This window comes from Dendrobates tinctorius, unplaced genomic scaffold (assembly GCF_039654945.1).
Source record: "Dendrobates tinctorius isolate UK_male_01 unplaced genomic scaffold, ASM3965494v1 ptg000047l, whole genome shotgun sequence".
NCBI lineage: Eukaryota > Metazoa > Chordata > Amphibia > Anura > Dendrobatidae > Dendrobates > Dendrobates tinctorius.
In genome coordinates this window covers 2,562,323-2,584,748 of record NW_027361715.1, presented here as the reverse complement: position 1 = coordinate 2,584,748, position 22,426 = coordinate 2,562,323, and the positions used below count along the sequence as shown (strand labels likewise).

At 43.9% G+C, this 22,426-nt stretch overlaps 1 protein-coding gene across 3 annotated transcripts in view; it reads right to left on the bottom strand.

Annotated features, from left to right (window-relative positions):
• Positions 1 to 22,426, bottom strand: part of ADCY7 (adenylate cyclase 7) — a 158,410-nt gene that overhangs the window by 117,247 nt on the left and 18,737 nt on the right. The window contains exon 1 of one of the 3 annotated variants that reach the window (XM_073576173.1): positions 10,005 to 10,147. The exons of the other annotated variants lie outside the window; for them this stretch is intronic. The gene's annotated coding sequence lies outside the window, so the exon portion shown is untranslated. Of the gene's footprint in view, positions 1 to 10,004; positions 10,148 to 22,426 lie in introns of those variants that run through there. 3 annotated transcript variants of the gene reach the window in all.

Below are 22,426 nucleotides of genomic sequence, written 5' to 3'. Positions count from 1 at the left end.
TTGACATCTCTCAATTAGTTGTCTGGACCCTTATAAATATCAGATCTGACCTATACAGATATGCATACAGTGCTCAGCATAAATGAGTACACCCCAACAGATTTCTCAACCTTAAGTTTCCATTCAGAATCAACATTTTATATGGGATATCATACTACAAAATACTCCAAAAAAGTCATTAATTGATTGCAAACACAAAAAAATATTTTTCCTAACAAATACTTTCAAGACCATGTTGCAAAAATAAGTACACCTCATTTAAAGAGTTAGTGTCAAAGCTAAAGTTTAGACTACAATATACTAATTAAGAAAGCAACCACAGGTTAGTCTAGTTATGCATTATACAGTTGCCTCGCAGACAGTTGACTACAAAAGGTGTGACTTCACTCCTTCACATTTAATGCTGTCAGTATTGTCACTATACGGAAGAGAAATGTTGCAAGACCTGGGAAACAATCATTTATTCACACATCAGAAGTGAACGCTACAAGAAGATCAGCAAAGCTTTACTTATCAGTCAGAATAATGCAGTGTGGAGACACGGGGTCAGTGGGTGCGCTCATCTGCTAGCCTACTCTACTTTTACCGTGGGCGTAATACTACACAGACAACACAGTGTGAGGGTAAAACAGAGTGGCCAAACTTTATTAAACCACAAAAAAGGCAAATCACACATAGAACATATCCAGCAAAATACCCAAGATGGTATTACAGAGTCTCACCCTTCCGCTGTCTCGCTGGGACAAGAGCAGCTGTGACTTCAAAGCTTCTAGGGCCGACTACCCCCACAGAGAGAGGAAGGTAATGACAAGCTTAGAAAGTTGACAGTCCATTGAGGTACAAGTCCAGGTGACCAGAAGGTCACATCCTGGCTTCTCCGAACATGTCCATGGAGCCATATGACTGGTGTGTCCAAATCCTGACAACCCCAAACATATCTATGGGTTCAGTGATGGTCAATGGAGCAGACCTATATTCTATAAGCTGGGGCCGTGGTCTCCTAAGATGGCAGCCTGTAGAATATTAAATTTGTGTCCCTCATGATGGAACCATGATCTGGTGGCTGTAGAGTGTTCCTGGCTGTCGTTTTGTAAAGAGTTTCTGGTTGTTTGGATCTCTTGGCTCTCTGGATGTGTTTTATTAGAGGCATATCCCACTTACAGTGGGGGAAAAAAGTATTTAGTCAGCCACCATTTGTGCAAGTTCTCCCACTTAAAAAGATGAGAGAGGCCTATAATTGACATCATAGGTAGACCACAACTATGAGAGTCAAAATGAGAAAACAAATCCAGAAAATCACCTTGTCTGATTTGGCAATAAATATTTTGCAAATTATGGTGGAAAATAAGTATTTGGTCATTGTTATATATCCTTTGTTGGCAATGACAGAGGTCAAACGTTTTCTGTAAGTCTTCACAAGGTTGGCACACACTGTTGGTATGCTGGCCCATTCCACCATGCAGATCTCCTCTAGAGTAGTGTAGCTTTGGGCCTGTCATTGGGCAACACAGACTTTCAAATCTCTCCAAAGGTTTTCTATGGGGTTGAGATCTGGAGACTGGCTAGGCCACTCCAGGACCTTCATTTCATTTTTGCAAAGCCACTCCTTTGTTGCCCTGGCAGTGTGCTTGGGATCATTATCATGCTGAAAGACCTATCCACATTTCATCTTCAATGCCTTTGCTGATGGAAGGAGGTTTGCACTCAAAATCTCACGATACATGGCCCCATTCTTTCATGTACATGGATCAGTCGCCCTGGTCCCTTTGCAGAGAAACAGCCCCAAAGCATGATCTTGACACCCCATGCTTCACAGTAGGTATGGTGTTCTTTGGATGCAACTCAGTATTCTGCCTCCTCCAAACATAACAAGTTTTGGTTCTACCAAACAGTTCTAATTTGGGTTCATCAGACCATATGACATTCTGCCAATACTCTTCTGGATAATCCAAATACTCTCTAGAAAACTTCAGACGGGCCTGGACATGTACTGGCTTAAGCAGGGGGACACGTCTGGCACTGCAGGATCTGAGTCCCTGGCGGTGTAGTGTGTTACTGATGGTAGCCTTTGTTACGGTGGTCCTCCCGTGTGGTTCTGGGATTTTTGTTCACCATTCTTGTGATCATTCTGACCCCACGGGGTGAGATCTTGCGTGGAGCCCCAGATGGAGGGAGATTATTAGTGGTCTTGTATGTCTTCCATTTTCTTATTATTGTCCCCACAGTTGATTTCATCACACCAAGCTGCTTGCCTAATGCAGATTCAGTCTTCCCAGCCTGGTGCAGGGCTACAATTTTGTTTCTGGTGTCCTTCAACAGCTCTTTGGTCTTCATCATAGTGGAGTTTGGAGTGTGACTGTTTGAGGTTGTGGACAGGTGTCTTTTATACTGATAACAAGTTCAAACAGGTGCCATTACTACACGTAATGAGTGGATGACAGAGGAACCTCTTAAAGAAGTTACAGGTCTGTGAGAGACAGAAATCTTGCATGTTTTTAGGTGACCAAATACTTATTTTTAGCCAAAATTTGAAAAATAAATCTTGCCAAATTAGACAAGGTGATTGTTTGGATTTTTTTTCTCATTTTGACGCTCATAGTGGAGGTCTTCCTATGACGTCAATTACAGGCCTCTCTCTTCTTTTTAAGTGGGAGAACTTGCACAATTGATGGCTGACTAAATACTTGCCCCCCCCACTGTATATAATTCACAACTGTGAAAAAAGATGAAACTGCAATTATCTCAGAGACGTTCAGACCGGCCATGGAAGTTAACATCTAAATAAGAGCATCTTCTTATGTGAAGGATTGAAAAATATTGCCATGCAAGTTCACTGTAGTTAGCTAAAGAATTAGAAAGCCAAACTGGGGTGAGTGTTTCCCATGACACATTATGGCGTACATTGCAGAGAAGTGGCATGCATGGGTGTCATCCACAAAAGAATCCTCTCCTAAAGCAAATGTATAAAAAAGTCCACCTACAATTTGCCAAAGCTTATGCAGAAAAATATGAAGACTAATGGGACTCTTTACTCTGAAGTGATGAGACCAAGATGAATGTGTTGCAAAGGTGAGTAGTAAAAAAAAAATTGCATGGTGCCTACAGTGAGACATGATGGTAGCAGTGTCTTTACATCGCAATGTATGAGCTCCTGGTCTCGGGAGCTACATTTCATTGATGGTATCATGAAGTCAGGTGAGTAGTCAAAAAAAATTGCATGGTGCCCACAGTGAGACATGATGGTAGCAGTGTCCTTACATGGCACTCTATGAGCTCCTGGTCTCAGGGAGCTACATTTCATTGATGGTATCATGAATTCACAGGTGCACTGCTCTAAATTGAAAGAGAAGATGCCGCCATCACTCCATGCTCTTGGTAGACTTGCACTTTTCCAACATAATAATAATAATAATAATAATAAATTTTATTTTTATAGCGTCGACATATTCCGCAGCACTTTACATTTCAGAGGGGATTTGTACAGACAATAGACATTACAGCATAACAATAATCACATACAGTAGATTATAACAAATACCAAGAGGAGTGAGGGCCCTGCTCGCAAGCTTACAGTCTATGAGGAAAGAGGTAGACACGAAAGGTGGGTGGTAACAGTTGCCCTGATTGTATGGACCAGCCATAATGTTAAGTGTGTAACAGTACAGACACAGAGGGCTAATGGATGCATAAAGCATGTGGGAACATGATGCTGGGAACTTGGTTATGGTAAAACTTTTGGCTCTGCCACACAGGGATAGGTTAGGTTAATGTGTTGAGGCGATAGGCCAGTCTGAATAAATGCGTTTTCAGGACACGCTTAAAATTGTGGGGATTGGGGACTAATCGTATTGACCTGGGAAGTGCATTCCAAAGAATTGGCGCGGCACGTGTAAAGTCTTGGAGACGGGAGTGGGAGGTTCTGACTATTGAGGATACTAACCTCAGGTCATCAGCAGAACGGAGGGCGGCGGGTAGGGTGGTATACTGAAACAAGGGAGGAGATGTAGGGTGGTGCTGAGCCATGGAGGGCATTGTGGGTGAGGGTAATAAGTTTATACTGAATTCTGAAGTGGATGGGTAGCCAGTGTAATGACTGGCACAAGGTAGAGGCATCGGTGTAACGATTGGTGAGGAATATGATCCTGGCTGCAGCATTCAAGACAGATTGGAGAGGGGAGAGTTTTGTAAGAGGGAGACCGATTAGAAGAGAGTTACAATAGTCGAGACGAGAATGAATAAGAGAAACAGTAAGAGTTTTTGCAGAGTCAAAAGTAAGAAAAGGTCGAATTCTAGAAATGTTTTTGAGGTGCAGACGACAAGAGCGAGCCAGTGATCGAATGTGGGGGGCAAAGGAAAGCTCGGAATCAAGTATGACCCCAAGACAGCGGGCATGTTGCTGGGGAGTAATAGTGGAACCACAGACGGAAATGGCAATGTCGGGTGTAGGTACATTAGTAGCGGGAGGAAACACAAGGAGTTCAGTCTTTGACAGGTTCAGTTTCAGATATAGTGAGGACATGATATTAGACACAGCGTTTAAACAATCGCCAGTGTTTTCTAGAAAGGCTGGCGTGATGTCAGGAGAAGAAGCGTATAATTGGGTGTCATCAGCATAGAGATGGTACTGGAAACCAAATCTACTGATTGTTTGACCAATAGGGGCAGTGTACAAGGAGAAGAGGAGGGGGCCTAGAACCGATCCTTGAGGAACCCCAACAGTAAGGGGAAGGTGAGAGGAGGAGGAACCGGCAAAAGAAACAGTAAAGGAGCGGTCGGAGAGATAGGAGGAGAACCAGGAGAGAACGGTGTCCTTGAGGCCAATGGAATGGAGCATAGTGAGGAGGAGCTGATGATCCACAGTGTCGAATGCTGCAGAGAGATCCAAGAGAATTAGCATGGAGTAATGACCATTTGATTTAGCTGTTAGCAGATCATTAGAGACTTTAGTGAGGGCAGTTTCAGTGGAGTGTAAAGAGCGGAAACCGGATTGGAGAGGGTCGAGAACAGAGTTTTCTGAGAGATAGCGGATAAGACGGGAGATGAAGGGAAGATTAGAGACAGGTCTATAGTTAGCGGCACAGTTTTGGTCGAGGGATGGTTTTTTAAGTAGTGGATGTATGATGGCATGCTTAAATGAGGAGGGAAAAATACCAGAAGAGAGAGAGAGGTTAAATATTTTAGTTAGGTGAGGGGTGACAGCAGGGGAAAGGGACTGGAGGAGATGTGACGGAAATGGGTCACTGGTGCAAGTAGTTGGGCGAGAAGATGCAAGGAGCCTGCTTACTTCTTCTTCTGTGACTGGTTCAAAATCAGAGAGTGAGTTAGATGCAGTGGGGGAGGGAGGACAGTGCATGGTATGAGGGGATTTGGAGATAATTTCCTGTCGGATCTGGTCAATTTTTTCTTTGAAGTAATTGGCCAGATCGTCAGCTCGGAGCTCCGTGGTTGGGGCCTGTACTCTTGGATTGAGTAGAGAATGAAAAGTGTCAAAGAGACGTTTCGGGTTATTGGACAGTGAGATGATGAGGGTGTTGAAATAGGTTTGTTTGGAGAGGTGAAGGGCAGTGTTGTATGTTCTAAGCATAAACTTAAAATGGATGAAATCTTCGTGTAGATTGGATTTTCTCCACAGACGTTCGGCGCACCTGGAGCACCGCTGCAGGAAACGTGTTTGCACCATGTGCCAGGGTTGTCGCCGTCTGCGTTGTGGTGTTCTATTTATAGGGGGTGCAAATTCATCCAGGGCAGTTTGAAGTGTTTCATTGTAATGCTTCAATGCAGAATCAGGACATGAGAGGGAGGAGATAGGGGCCAATGAAGACTGCAAGTTCTTCAGAAGTTTCTGGGTGTTAATGGCCTGTGTGTTTCTATAAGTCTGGACAGTGGGGGTGACCTGAGCAGCCTGGCAGTTCTTTATAGAGAATGAAAGAAGATTGTGGTCAGAGAGCGGGAGAGGGGAGTTTGCAAAATCATCCACTGCACAAAGCCGAGAGAAGACCAAGTCGAGGGAGTTTCCGTCTTCATGCGTTGGAGAATTAGTAAGCTGCGAAAGGCCAAATGAGGAGGTTAGAGATAAAAGGTGAGTAGCAGATGGGGAGAGGGGAAGAGCAATGGGGATGTTGAAATCTCCCATGATGAGGGTAGGGATGTCACAGGAGAGAAAATGTGGAAGCCAAGTGGCAAAATGATCCAGGAACTGATGGGAGGGGCCAACATGGAAATGATCCAAAACACACATCTAATGCCACTGTTGAAATTCTGAAGAACAGGATGAAAGTGATTCACTGGCCGTGTGTCTCCTGATCTGACCTCAATCGTACATCTATGGGGAACTCTGAAGAGACACGTTGTCATCACTCTCCAGCCAGCCGCCAGGCTCTATAAGTGGTCATGCTTGAAGAATGGGAAAAGATGTTGCAGCAAACTGTTCATTCCATGCCAAGATGACTCGGGGCTGTCGTTAAAAATCATGGAGGACGAATAAAATACTAGATGTTCTTGTGTTCAGTGAGATGTTGCTTAAAATAATACTTTTCAAAGGGGTGTATCCAATTATGTGAAGCATAAATGGATAAATTTACACACGCACGTCTTTATCAGGGTACTAGGACGAAGATCCAGATGCTATTTCAATATTGAAATAAGCCTTGCTTAGTTTGGCCATGGCATTTATTGTAGTTTGGTACTTTTGATAACAGAATTAATAGTTTGTACTATTACAGGCAACTCTCAAAAGCAGTTTTTTGTGTGCAATACAAACTTATTCATTTTCATTTAATTTATAATATTTTTTTTATTTCTGCAGTGCCAACATATTCTGCAGCACTTTACAACTCAGAGGGAATTTTAAGAGTTACATTCAAAAAGTTAATGGGGCAAAGGTGTCAAGGCAATTGTGAAAGTTTGATGGCTGCCTTATTTACTAAATCTTTTTTTTTCAGGGGTGCAGCTTAATGCCATTCTCTCTGAGGCAAATGGCAGTAAGGTACAATCTGTAGACTGAAAACCTTGTCAGTACCCAAGATCTGTACTATATTAACCAACATAATGTGGAACGTTGCATTTCTTCTAACCACAAAAGTGAAATGAATGACAAAGTGGATGAGTAAATAACACACTAGTGTATACATAATTTTATAGACATACACATTAGTACTCTTCTAGTACAGAAAATTAACATTATTTAAGGAAAAAAAAAAAGCTGCTGTAGGAGAAATAATTCTTGTATTTGGTCAAAGTCTAGAGGAAGTGGTTTCTGAGCATGATCTAACTAACCAGAGGTAGCAGCCTCCGTTACACACTGTGCAACCATGAAAGTCACTATTGTACTACACAATCCAGGAAGCGGGAACATCTGCATACAACCTGTAAATATGAATTTTCATGTGAGAGACTAGAGAATACAGTCATGCAATACTTTCCATGTCCTGAAATAGAAAAAAAAGTGGAGATTCCAGCAATTTTCATTTTCTTCGAAATAGTAGATAATGTAAAAGGCTTTTAAGTCCCGAACTACAGCGGTGATTGAAAGTTTGTGAATCCTTCAGAATTTTGTTTTCTTTATAAATTTGGCCTAAAACTACATCAGAGGTTCACAGAAGTCAAACAAAACCAAATCAAACAAGCGCCAAAAGTTATTTTAATATGAGACTGTCATTTTGTTACTGAGCAAAATGATCCAGTATCACAGGTCTGTGAATGGAGAAAGTATGTGAACCTGATTAGTCTTTGTGGAGACACCAGGGTCAGTGGGTGCTCTTATCCACTGGCCTGGCTGTCATTATAAAGACCCCATGGACCAGGGCTCATCCCACTTAATGCCCGTACTCCATTCCTGTGGGCAGAATACTACTCCACAACACAGAGTGAGGGTAACACAGTGTGTCAACACTTTATTGAACCAATAGACAATACCATATAGTACAGACCCAGCAAGCACAAAAGATGGTGCTAATGAGTCTCACCCTTCCGCTGGCTCGCCGGGAATTAGAACACCTGCAACCTCCAGCTTCCAAAGCCAACTGTCCCTACCAGTGGCACACCGCTTTTAGAGGTCTCTCACAGGCAAGAGGTAGCGGCAAGCTTCGGACGTTAACAATCCATTGAGGTACAGGTGCATCTCACAAAATTAGAATATCATCAAGAAGTTAATTTATTTCAGTTCTTCAGTACAAAAAGTGAAACTCATATATTGCATAGAGTCATTATACACTGAGTGATCTATTTCAAGTATTTCTGTTAATGTTGATGATTATGGCTTACAGCCAATGAAAACCCAAGAGTAATTGTCTCAGTAAATTAGAATACTTTATAACACCAGCTTGAAAAATTTGTTTTGAAATCTGAAATGTTGTCCTACTGAAATGTATGTTCAGTAAATGCACTCAATACTTGGTCGGAGCTCTTATGGCATCAATTACTCCATCAATGTGGTGTGGCATGGACGCGACCAGTCTGTGGCACTGCTGAGGTGTTATGGAAGCCCAGGTTGCTTTGATAGCAGCCTTCAGCTCGTCTGCATTGTGGGGTCTGGTGTCTCTCATCTTCCTCTTGACAATACCCCATTGATTCTCTATGGGGTTTAGGTCAAGCGAGTTTGCTGGCCAATCAAGCACAGTGATACTGTTGTTTTTAAACCAGGTATTGGTACTTTCGGCAGTGTGGACAGGCGCCAAGTCCTGCTGGAGAATGAAATTTCCATCTCCAAAAAGCTGGTTGGCAGAGGTAAGCATGAAGTGCTCTAAAATTTCCAGGTAGATGGCTGTGCTGCCTTTGGTCTTGATAAAACACAGTGGACCTACACCAGCAGATGACACGGCTCCCCAAACCATCACCGATTGTGGATACTACACACTAGACCTTGGAAATCAAGGTCCTAGAGCCTGGAGGAAGAGCTGAGAGGCAGACAATCCAAGCTGCTTAAGGTCTGATCGCTCCTGTAATAAACAAAAATTAAAAAAAAACCCAACATACCATACCTGTCCGTTGTTCTGTCCCACGCCATAATCCATGTCTGGGGGGGATAAGCAGTTTTTAACCTGGACAGTGCCAAGATGCAACCATCCAGGCTAAGAACCACTGGTGACTGAACTGCTGCGAGTGCAGCCTCAGTGACCGGTGGTGACATCATTGAGGTTATCTGCGGTCACTGAGGCTCCATTCCCTGCCGGGATGAACTGCCGTGACCTCGGTGAGATCCTCGCTAGCACCGTGAGAAAAACTCACCAAGTTACCTGCAGTCACTGAGGGAACGGAGCCTCAGTGACCGCAGGTAACCTCAATGACATCACCACCTTTGGACAGCAAGCGTAAAAATAAGTAATCGGTCTTAGTATCAAATAACATTTGTCAAAAATCGACACATTTTTTTTTAGAACATGATACTAATTGTAAGGGGAAATGTTAGGATTTTAATGCTTCATCATATCAAAAAGTCAAAAAGTAGATAATCAAAATAGAAAACTCATCCGTGAAAAAGTAAACCGCTACTGAAAACAGGCCTTGCAAAATGATGACAAGCGTAAAGCAATCAAGAATACATCAAAGATCAAGAATAGCAAAAAAAGAAAGAAACGCATATCTGGAAACTTTTCGTTTAAAAATGACTGCAGATAACATTATTATTGTTGCTTTTGTTTAATTACCGTACATCACTTCCTGAACTGGTTGTCCTTAATTTGCATGACTTTAGATGCAAAACATCAGAAATTCTTATTAGCCTGGCCTTTATCCCGCTAATATTATTTACAGACATGTTTGTGGAAGTTTACAGCATTTATGCAAGATACAGAATTTATGGGGGAAGACTTTTTTTTCCTTTAACTTCCTGTTAAAATGATAAATTCGCCCTGTCCCCAGTCTAAAATAATAGTTTCCGGAGCTCAATACACAGCATTTAAATACAAAGGTACGAGTTACCATATATTAAGAATATGGTCCCTTAAAGCAATAAATGAATTTATCACATCAACAGAATAATTGAAATTAAATCTTGCACTACTCACCTAGCAGATGACTTTAGTCAAGCCTTGGATATATAATCTACACGGGGGCAGGTTTTGTCGAGGATTTACCCACAATCCTACATTCTAGCCTGTAACACCATATATATAAATCTTCTGAAGGACACAACCAAACCGAGCTGTCTCTAAGGTCCCGTTAGGACCCGCCAAATAAGCGCTATCAGTTTCATATCCTCTGATTTGCAGAACTTCCTCTGCACACCCAGTTTTACACAATGTCAAAACAAGCTCGAAACAACCATCCTCTTTCACAACCGCATTGTCGAAAAATGGTGAGATCTGAGTATTCTTACAAATATGCTGACCTCACCAGTCCAAATGGAGAAAGTACAGAACTCCTCTCTATAATGGTTTACTACAACAGTCGCACCTGTTCTCCTATAATAAGAGCACCACGGCACAACTAGGGAACAAGGAAATGGCTTCTTTTATTGGAGCAAATACAATGTAGAGTTAATTGTGCTTGCCGCCTGTGAAGTACAAAAAAGGCAATTATATGGCCGAGCTTGAAGAAAAGAAAATGTTATAATATGCTGTATATTTGCATAATGAAGATGATTACCATATATACTCGAGTATAAGCCGAGGACCTAATTTTACTACAAAAAAATGGGAAAACTTATTGACTCGAGTATAAGCCTGTTATGCATGGCCCCCTCATCCCCATCCTGGTGTGCATGGCCTCCCCATCCCCATCCTGGTGAGCATGGCCTCCCCATTCCCATCCCGGTGTGCATGGCCCCCTCATCCCCATCCCAGTGTGCATGGCCCCCTCATCCCCCTCCCGGTGTGCATGGCCCCCTCATCCCCCTCCCGGTGTGCATGGCCCCCTCATCCCCCTCCCGGTGTGCATGGCCCCCTCATCCCCCTCCCGGTGTGCATGGCCCCCTCATCCCCCTCCCGGTGTGCATGGCCCCCTCATCCCCCTCCCGGTGTGCATGGCCCCCTCATCCCCCTCCCGGTGTGCATGGCCCCCTCATCCCCCTCCCGGTGTGCATGGCCCCCTCATCCCCCTCCCGGTGTGCATGGCCCCCTCATCCCCCTCCCGGTGTGCATGGCCCCCTCATCCCCCTCCCGGTGTGCATGGCCCCCTCATCCCCCTCCCGGTGTGCATGGCCCCCTCATCCCCCTCCCGGTGTGCATGGCCCCCTCATCCCCCTCCCGGTGTGCATGGCCCCCTCATCCCCCTCCCGGTGTGCATGGCCCCCTCATCCCCCTCCCGGTGTGCATGGCCCCCTCATCCCCCTCCCGGTGTGCACGGCCCCCTCATCCCCCTCCCGGTGTGCACGGCCCTCTCATCCCCCTCCCGGTGTGCACGGCCCCCTCATCCCCCTCCCGGTGTGCACGGCCCCCTCATCCCCCTCCCGGTGTGCACGGCCCCCTCATCCCCCTCCTGGTGTGCACGGCCCCCTCATCCCCCTCCTGGTGTGCATGGCCCCCTCATCCCCCTCCTGGTGTGCATGGCCCCCTCATCCCCCTCCTGGTGTGCATGGCCCCCTCATCCCCCTCCTGGTGTGCATGGCCCCCTCATCCCCCTCCTGGTGTGCATGGCCCTCTCATCCCCATCCTGGTGTGCATGGCCCCCTCATCCCCATCCTGGTGTGCATGGCCCCCTCATCCCCATCCTGGTATGCATGGCCCCCTCATCCCCATCCTGGTATGCATGGCCCCCTCATCCCCATCCTGGTGTGCATGGCCCCCTCACCCCCATCCTGGTGTGCATGGCCCCCTCATCCCCCTCCTGGTGTGCATGGCCCTCTCATCCCCCTCCTGGTATGCATGGCCCCCTCTCATCCCCATCCTGGTGTGCATGGCCCCCTCATCCCCCTCCTGGTATGCATGGCCCCCTCATGCCCATCCTGGTATGCATGGCCCCCTCATCCCTATCCTGGTATGCATGGCCCCCACTCAGAAAAACATAAAAAAAATGCAAACCATTTTACTTACCTTCCTGCGCTCCCTTGCAGCATCTTGTTCTGATGCTAGCAGCTGATTTATGCTTGTAGGCAGCGCATGGCAGTGATGTCATGCTCTGCTTACAAGCAGAGGACAGCTGCTGGAATACTCACTGCTCTCCACGCCGGGACTATGGGCATGTGGAGCAGTGAATATTCACTGATCTTTTATAGCGGGCTCAGTAACCTCAGCCACTGGCTTGCTGCAGCGGTCAAGTGATCACATGTCCCCACTGCTAAAGGAAGCAAATATTTACTGCTCTCCATGCCTATGGGAGTGGAGAGCAGTGAATATTAATTCCTTTAAGCTGTGGGCACACTTCAGAGCCCACCCACTGAAGGAAGCCGGTGGCTGTGGCTAACAGCAAAGTCCGCAATTAAAGAGAAACGAATATTCACTGCTCTCCACTCATTTCTCTTTAGCAGAAGTCAAAGGAGTTAGGGTGGTTTCACATTAGCGTTTCAGGCCACAGCGTCGGCCTGCACACGGCCGCCGCTAAGCCCTGCCCCGCCTCCTCCAGTAGCTCCGCCTATGGGCGCATGACGCTGCATGCGACCTGCGTCCCCTATCTTTAGCACTGGGGACGCAGGCCATGCGTAGGTATGCGTTTGGCGGCGCATGCGTCCTTTTGACAGTGCGCCGACCAGCGCCAAACGCAACCTGCTGCAATTTGGTGTGCTCGGCGCACCGTCAAAAGGACGCATGCACCGCCAAACGCATACCTGCGCATGGCCTGCGTTCCCAGTGCTAAAGATAGGGGACGCAGGTCACATGCAGCGTCCTGCGCCCATAGGCGGAGCTACCGGAGGAGGCGCGGCAGGGGGCAGGGCTTAGCGACGGCCGTGTGCAGGCCGACACTGCGGCCTGAAACGCTAATGTGAAACCACCCTTAGCCGCAGCAGTTGGCTCCTGCCTCCTGTGACCCGCTGCCCCTCCGTCTTGTGGAACCCGTAGCCGAGGAGGGCTTTTTCAAAATAAAAAATGTGCCAAAAAACTCAGATCATACATGAGTATATACGGTATATTACGTGAGGCTGAGGCATTGTGTAATGTGCTATGAAAACTTGCTGCGTTCACATCAATATTGTGACTTTAAGAGGGAGCCATGGGTTACATCCAAGGTTACAGGCTCAAAGAGGCCAACTTGAACAGACTTGGCACATGGCAAGTTATCTAGCAGATTCTAGAGGATCCCCAGCCTTCTCCTTTCACGAAACTGGTCTTACAGTGGAATCCACTGGTTTGCTTACATGGAAGGGCTGCCGGCTGGAAGAGTGAACTAGAGGCAAGAAAGGTTGTCCCGTCGGGTCAATACCAAGAAGTCACGTCACAGACAAAATCAGAAGGCAAGAGGGTGGTCAAAATACAAGCAGAGGTCAGACAACAGGACATACATAATAGCGCAAAGGATCAAAGCGACCAAGTCTAGCTGAACTAAATAACTGGCAGCTAGACACTGTCTGCTGGGGTTCATATAAAATGGTGCCCCTGTCCATGGCTCCCTGCAAAGAGCTAGTTTAGTTGCTTTAAGTGGGAGCCATGTGTTACGTCCAAGGTCAAAGGCTCGGGTGATATCCGAGTGCAGTGCGATGTTTCACATGCACCCATAGACTTTTACGGGTGCGTGCGATCCGATTCTCACGTGCATTCTCAGCATGCTGTGATTGTTTTTGCATGCCAAATTGGCATGAGAAAATAATGGCAGATGTGAGTTACACCATAGAAAAACATTGGGATGAGTACAATCCATTTTTTTTTTTTATCGGATTGCACTTGTCCGATTGCATCACAACTGGGAATGAACCCTTAGTTTGATACTGCCCTTGTTCTGGAGTTGGAAATGTTGGTTGTTTGAGGAAGTGCTTGGAGTGTTGTTCAGAAGACTATTTCTTGGCGATTTGTCTGTGTGTATATCCTCATCCTCTCCTATTTGGCTTTTCCTTCCTTTACTTGCCAATGTTACACTCTGTTTGTGAGAGCATATTTATATGATTGGTGTTTTCATTCATCCATGTTTGTCTTCTCTTGTTAGTCTGGTTTGTGTATTCTTATAGACTACTACTCCCGAGTTCCCTGGTTGGGAGAGGGGATAGATAAGGGCTCATTTAGGAGCTCAGCAAGGCACGTGGCCCCGGTGATTTCACCATCAGAAGTAATAGCTAGGGCACCCCTAGCTTTAGGGATAGGGAAGGATCCCCTACCCCAGGACATCATGCAACAGTGCCGTGACACATCTACTACAGAATTGATATGTGTCTGGGGAAGTCCTTTGCTAGACTTGGTCCAGGGACTAGGATCTTGACATCTTTTGATGCTTTGATTGTTTTTAGCTGTCTTTGAGACTCTGTCGATGTATTATATAGGTCAATAAAAGGTATAACATATTTTCCTTAACATTGTGCAGCTATTTATGTGTATGATACATTTTTCTCATTGATGGCTTACTATGTATCCATACACTGGGTGGCACTGCAAGGTTTTCCTCATTGAACTGTAACGCTGTACCCACTTAGACGAAAAGATACAGCAATAAAAGTCAGCATTAATGTCACAAGTTGATTTTTGGCCAAATAGGTATAACATTTCCTCAGTTACACTCCTTTCTTTTTGGAAGGCTTTCCACGAGATTTTGGCAAGCCAAAAATGGAAGCCCAGCTTCATAATCACACCAAAAGATTTAAAATGAGATGTTCAAGAGGTTGAAAACCTTATACTTTTAACCATAGCGGGGCAGATTTACAAAATTTGTTCTAATATTCAGAAAGACTCCATGGTCCAAGTTTATGACTGTGGCTCCTGCAAGAGGATAAATTTGGCGCCTCCAAACACCTTTGTCTAGCTTTACATAATGTATTGGTTGACTTTATTTGGCGCCCCTGAGGCTCTGTCGCCACAGAGGTACTGCACCTCCTCCTGAGGTGTGGTATCCCACCATCCAGGTAAGATGGAGACTCCCAACCACACTCCAACACCTGCACCCCACTCCACAAAGTAGTGTAGCAAAGCACCTTCGGCGGCTCCCTGCTTGGAGTGTAGCAAAGCACCCATTGGTGGCTCCCTGCTTGGAACACGAAACGTGCTGGGAGGTGGGTGGAGTTAGTTTACATTACAAGGAGCGGGAAGAGTTTAGGATTGGAAGTCAGTTGATTAGAGAGCTGGAGAGAAGAAGATCCCCGGAGAGAGGGATAGATGGATGGAAGTGCTGCAGCAGATCCCAGTGACCTGGGTCTGCTGGCACGGGAAAGAAAGAGAGAGAGCAACATAGACTGAAAGCCTGATTCTCCATAGAAAGAAAGGATTAGTACGGAACGTGAGGAGTAAAAGAGAACAGAGGACGTGGGTTAGAGGAGAACCCTTCCTAGAAGTTCTAAGCGCAAGGCCGGGGCCCGGTCCCCGAGGTTGCATGGATACTAATGGTCCTGCAGCAGACACCGGTGGAATAAAAGTAATAACATAGTTATTAAGGTTGAACGGAGACTTTAAGTCCATCTAGTTCAACCCATATCCTGTCCTAACCTGCCCTAACATGTTGATCCAGAGGAAGGCAAAAAAACCATGTGGCAAACAGTAAGCTTCACATTGGGGAAAAAAATTCCTTCCTGACTCCACATACAGCAATCAGACTAGCTCCCTGGATCAAAGCAATAGTAAACTAGTGTATATACCCTGTAATATTATACTTTTCAAGAAAGGCATCCAGTCCCTTCTTAAATTTTAGTAGGGAATCACTCATTACAACCTCATATGGAAGAGAGTTTCATAGTCTCACTGCTCTTATAGTAAAGAATCCGCGTCTGTGAGTATGCTTACACATTCTTTCCTCCAGACGTAGAGGATGCCCCCTTGTCCCCGTCACAGGTCTAAGAGTAAAAAGATCATTAGAAAGGTCTTTGTACTGTCCCCGCATATATTTATACATTGTAATAAGATCACCCCTAAACCTTTGATTCTCCAAACTAAATAACCCCAAGTGTAATAACCTGTCTTGGTATTGCAGACCCCCTAGTTCCCTAATAACCTTGGTCGCTCTTCTCTGCACCCGCTCCAGTTCAGCTATATCTTTCTTATACACCGGAGACCAGAACTGTACACTGTATTCAAAGTGTGGTCGCACTAGTGACTTATATAGAGGTAAAATTATGTTCTCCTCATGAGCATCAATGCCTCTTTTAATGCATCCCATTATTTTATTTGCCTTTGCAGCAGCTGCCTGACACTGGCCACTAAATGTGAGTTTGTCATTCACCCATACACCCAGGTCTTTTTCAGTGACAGTTTTGCCCAGTGTTTTACAATTAAACACATAATTATACATCTTGTGCGTTCTACCCAAGTGCATGACCTTACATTTATCCCCATTAAAGCTCATTTGCCATTTATCAGCCCAAGCTTCTAGTTTACATAAATCCTCCTGTAATATAAAATTGTCCTCCTCTGTATTGATTACCCTGCAGAGTTTAGGGTCATCTGCAAATATTGAAATTCTACTCTCTATGCCCCCTACAAGGTCATTAATAAATATGTTAAAAAGACCACTTTATTCCCACACAAGACTTGGGGGCACAACAGCAACTGGATAGTGAGCCGGGACTTAGTAGCAAGGAGTCCTCGAAGCAGGCTACAGCTGTCTGCCGTACAAGTAGAGTTCATAGGAACATCGGACAGGAGGAACTCCAGTGTAACTCAGTACTAGGAGTACATCATCTAAAGGCGCTATAGAGGAGACGTTCAGAAAGGCACATGTTGGCGGAGTGTTGGAAAGGAGTATTCCATCTGGCCTGGAGGTTGACTGAGTCCCTGACCCGGAGGACATGGCACGGAGGCAGACACCTGTTTGCACAACAGACTGAGTAAAGCTTTGGAACTGCATGCTCTGGTGTCCTCCACTTATTCCTGCGCCAACACACCCGGCACTGCTACATCTTGGTGCTCGACATTGCCTCACCTACGCCTTCCCTTGGCCTCTACATCTACACTGCCCTGGGACTACAGCTCTACCTGTGGGGAGCTATAACATCTTTGCTGCGCAATACCATCTGTCCCAGAGGATCTGCATGCAGCGTCGGCTTAACACCTCCCTTGCCGAACACCACAGGTGGCATCACAAACTATTTATTTCCACTACATTTCACCATTCAATCTCCCTTTTACTTGGGCGCCCAGGGCCATGGACCAGGTCACCGCTGCTGTGACGTTCCCATCTGAGAGACCGGCCCGCTACCGAGTACCCCACAGCCCTGGGAGGGCGATCCATTTATGTTCGTCAATATTTTCGAAAGTCACACGAATTGTCTAAAACACAATATACGTGAAGCAAACAAAATTAGAGCAAACCAAAAGTGGAGATGGTGTTCTTCTCAGTATCTAGTGCAAATACTTTTTTTTCCTCTTCAACGCAAAACAGAAAATGAAACAATTGTTCTTTATTGATTACTACTCCTTCCTTTAGCTGTACTAATTTTTCACCAGTGAAGCACATTGACATTTGCCACATAATCTGCAGCTCTCTGTGTTACATCTGCTTGGCTTCTAATGCCAATTTATTGCTGTAAAGCAAACAAGTCCAGACAGTGCGCACGTCCCATCATCAGCTTGTAAATCTGATGCGTAAACATGGCTGCTGTACTGACACTTCATTCTGCATTTACAAACAATGTTATTTCTTGCTTACATTTTTATGTATTGTGCGCAACAACAAATAACCTCAAAGCAGGAAAAATACTACAGCAGTCAGTGGTTACTTCACATGTCTCCAAAAGATATTATATTACATGCTTGCAGTATTGGGGAGGGGTCCTTGCACTTGCAATAAAAAAGGTCTCAGAGTACACAAGACACACATAGATAGCAAAGTCATAATTGCATTGTTAATATTCAGATAATCACTATATGTGAAGACACAGGGGTCATAGGTGCTCTATTCCGCTAGCTGAAACCACTTGGACCAGGGCACTTATCAGTAAACGCCCACTCTCTTTTCCCATGGGCAGATCACTATTCAGATATCCATGTGGCTCAGGTGACCGGTGGGTCAAAATCCTGACTACCCAAAATGTATCATTGTTCAGTGATGGTCAATGGAGCAAATCTGTGTCCCTTGTGATAGAGCCATAATCTGGCAGACATCTTGTAGAATGTTCCTAGCTGTGGTTGTGTAAAGGGTCTCTGGTTCTTTGTATCTCTGGATCTCCCATCTGTCTGTTAGAGGCATATCCCACTTATATAGCTCACAAATATTGTCCTTAAAGCTAGCTTCCAGAGGTCAAGAGGAAGATGTGATTGTTAATTATCATTGTTTATGACTAATCAATTTGCATCGTTTTTGTCCTGTGTTTTGCAAGTCAACAAGCCACAGGACCCACACAATAGTCACAATTGTTCAGTGACCCTGCATCCCTGTTTTGCAAAGATAACAGTACAATAAACTGAAGGAGCTTCAATTTAACCTACAAGAAGAGTCAACATTTCAGACTCTTGACAAACAAGAAAAAAAGCACAAATTCAAAAGTCAACATATAGATAACAGTCTATTCCTCCTGGCTTATTGAAAATAGAAGTCTGGTTAATTAAGATAAAATGCTGTGTCGTCACACTATATATACAGAATATTTCATCAATAAGGTCCAATAGGTTATATTTGAGATGTCCCATAAGAAACAGGCCACAAGGGCAATTTATTGAAACCAAAGCGTTATTTAGAGCCTTTTTTTTGTGTCAAAATCATGGCACATTGAAGAATCTTGTGTTGGACCAGCCTTTAGCATATGAAAACATACTTCAGGGTACCCAATAACTTTTTACATGCGGTTTTAGTGCATTTCTGCTGCGGAAATGCATGTGCAGTTTTTACTTACAGATTTTCCACATCTAATGCAAGTCTTTGGGAAAAATCTGCGCAGAAAATACTCAGCATATCCACAAGAGAAGTTGACATGTTGCAAATTTGAAATATGCACCGCAGGTCAGTATATGCAGGGTAAAAAAAAAAGCACAATGGACATGAGATTTCTATAAATCCAATCAACTTTGCTGCTGCAAATGTAAGACGCTGCATTTTTGAAGAAGCGAAAATATGCGGCTTTAAGAACTCACCAAAAACGTATTGTGGGTATGGAGCCTAAAAGTGCAATGTAAGCCACAGTGTTCCTGGGTTGAGATCCTCATATTTGGGCCAATAATCAACTAAACAAGCATTCATAGAAACTATATTGCACCATGTAACCAGGCTACATACAGTCATATGTTAAAGTTTGGGCACCCCTATTAATATTAACCTTTTTTCTTTATAACAATTTTGTTTTTTGCAACAGCTATTTCAGTTTCATATATCTAATAACTGATGGACTCAGTTATATTTCTGGATTCAAATGAGGTTTATTGTACTAACAGAAAATGTGCAATCTGCATTTAAACAAAATTTGACCTGTGGAAAAGTATGGGCACCCTTATCATTTTCTTGATTTGAACACTCCTAACTACTTTTTACTGACTTCCTGAAGCACTAAATTGGTTTTGTAACCTCATTGAGCTTTGAACTTCATAGCCAGGTGTATCAAATCATGAGAAAAGGTATTTAAGGTGGCCACTTGCAAGTAGTTCTCCTATTTGATTCTCTTATGAAGAGTGGCATCATGGGCTCCTCAAAACAACTCTCAAATGATCTGAAAACAAAGATTATTCAACATAGCTTTTCAGGGGAAGGATACATAAAGTTGTCTCAGAGATTTAACCTGTCAGTTTCCACTGTGAGGAACATAGTAAGGAAATGGAAGAACACAGGTACAGTTCTTGTTAAGCCCAGAAGTGGCAGGCCAAGAAAAATATCAGAAAGGCAGAGAAGAAGAATGGTGAGAACAGTCAAGGACAATCCACAGACCACCTCCAAAAATACCTACCCACAGTAAAATTTGGTGGAGGTTCCATCATGCTTTGGGGCTGTGTGGCCAATGCCGGCACTGGGAATCTTGTTAAAGTTGAGGGTCGCATGGATTCAACTCAGTTTCAGCAGATTCTTGACAATAATGTGCAAGAATCAGTGACAAAGTTGAAGTTACGCAGGGGATGGATATTTCAGCAAGACAATGATCCAAAACACCATTCCAAATCTACTCAGGCATTCATGCAGAGGAACAATTACAATGTTCTGGAATGGCCATCCCAGTCCCCAGACCTGAATATCATTGAACATCTGTGGGATGATTTGAAGCGGGCTGTCCATGCTCGGCGACCATCAAACTTAACTGAACTGGAATTGTTTTGTAAACAGGAATGGTCACAAATACCTTCATCCAGGATCCAGGAACTCATTAATAGCTACAGGAAGCGACTAGAGGCTGTTATTTTTGCAAAAGGAGGATCTACGAAATATTAATGTCACTTTTATGTTGAGGTGCCCATACTTTTGCACCGGTCAAATTTTGTTTAAATGCAGATTGCACATTTTCTGTTAGTACAATAAACCTCATTTGAATCCAGAAATATAACTGAGTCCATCAGTTATTAGATATATGAAACTGAAATAGCTGTTGCAAAAACCAAAATTGTTATAAAGAGAAAAGGTTAACATTAATAGGGGTGCCCAAACTTTAACATATGACTGTATCAGCAAAAAAAAAAAAAAAGTTCATTTATTAGGCAAGTGTACCTAAAAATCACTGCTTAATGGACAGCACAACCCCCGTATAAACAGGATGTGCTGCGGACAGAATGCGTTATTGGGATGATGATCATAGGAATGTGGATGTGTGGTGCCCAGAGTATTTTACACCCAGTTTATGATCTATATTGAAAATCTATAAGTGAACATTATAGCGCTTTGACCTCAATAGCGGTTCTGTTATCGGTAACGTCCTAAATAACATTCCTTTGTCGGTAATTATTGAGTCCTCGCCACACACTATAAACGTGACTTATAATGTTGCAGTATTTTGAATCTACAAGCTCAGATATTCATTGCCAAAACCATCGTTTGTGCATGCAATAAGCCCTGCTCCTTCAGCGCACATCAGCCCGCACTGACCGCTTACATAATGGCTGCCAATCCGTGGGTTCTTGAGACAATGTCAAGTTTACCTGGTGTTCAAACTAAAGAACATTCTGACTCCAATAATAGATGACAGACTGACTTGTTTGCTCTGAACACACCTAAATATATAACCAAGTAATCTAAAACAAGGGCACAATCACTGCTTAACGCAAAGTACACAAAAGTGTATAAAGATAGTCAGAATTTTATCTCGAAAACTGATTTTTTTTTTTGTCATACTCATGAACCTGAATGAGCGAGTCTCATCGGATTTACGGAAGAAACCGGTGTGTGCTCAATTTTTTTCACACACAGCACTTGATCAGAAAATACGCTCATGTGAACCTACCTTAACTAATACTAAAAGCACATTTCTACAATCTTATTGACTTACTTAAAAAAGTGAAATGGGAACGTTACTTTCAACAAACTTTGCATAAAGCAATAGCACAGGTAAATATGCGAAGCTTCTAATATATCTTATCAGAGAAATCGGTATCTTTCTATGCTTATGATAACTTCTTCCCTTCCCCCTGTCTTCTAGCCTAAAAAAAAAGTCATCTGAACTCCATCTTGCTCCAATAAGACAGACTGCCAAGTCAGTGAGGTTTCATGTAACACAGCTCATTATATTCTATGGAAATAAGAGATACAAAGATTGTGCGGAGCTTTCTAACAAGTCTTTTACCTCCAGTACTGTATTCAGATCTACACTAATCACTACTGCTGTGTAACATCCTCCATGCTGCTGATGATTTTCTTTGTGTACTAAAACAGAAATACAAAGCAGGAATTCTTCTCTCTCGCTGAGTTGTCCTATGTACAGAAGACATTATATCAGCTAGTCTTTTCCTACTAGCTCAATGTGGATTGGAAATCAGAGAGACAGAGCCTACAGAGACAAACAATGGTGAAAGTGCATCAAAATAATATAATGGCTATAGGCAGGGTATAATTCCTCATGTACTCACACAGGACAGCTTTAACTTTTTTACTGTTTATCGGTATCTAATATGGTAGATTAACATTAAAAACTAACTCACCCAAACTGGAAATATATATAAAAAAACAAAACAAAATTACAGTACCTAAAAAAACAGGTATGAAGGGAAAAAAAAATAACAGAAAGGGTAAACTAAAAACTATTTCACACACAGCTGAAGTCTCATAGTGGCTTAATGACCTCAGGCGCAGGATTCATAATAATGTCCTGCCGCTATCATATCACATGTTCTAGCCCAGCCAAGCAGGGTGAGCTATTACATGAAATATAAAAGGTGGTGCAGGCAAACACACCATTTGATGCTTCTACAGTGTAGTCATAGGAGGTCAGAGCGCACAGCTCTTTCCACATAGGGACGGAAAAATGCCTAAACTGATTTTGGCAAATTATTGCAGTGCTGAAGCAGATTTAAGATGTGAG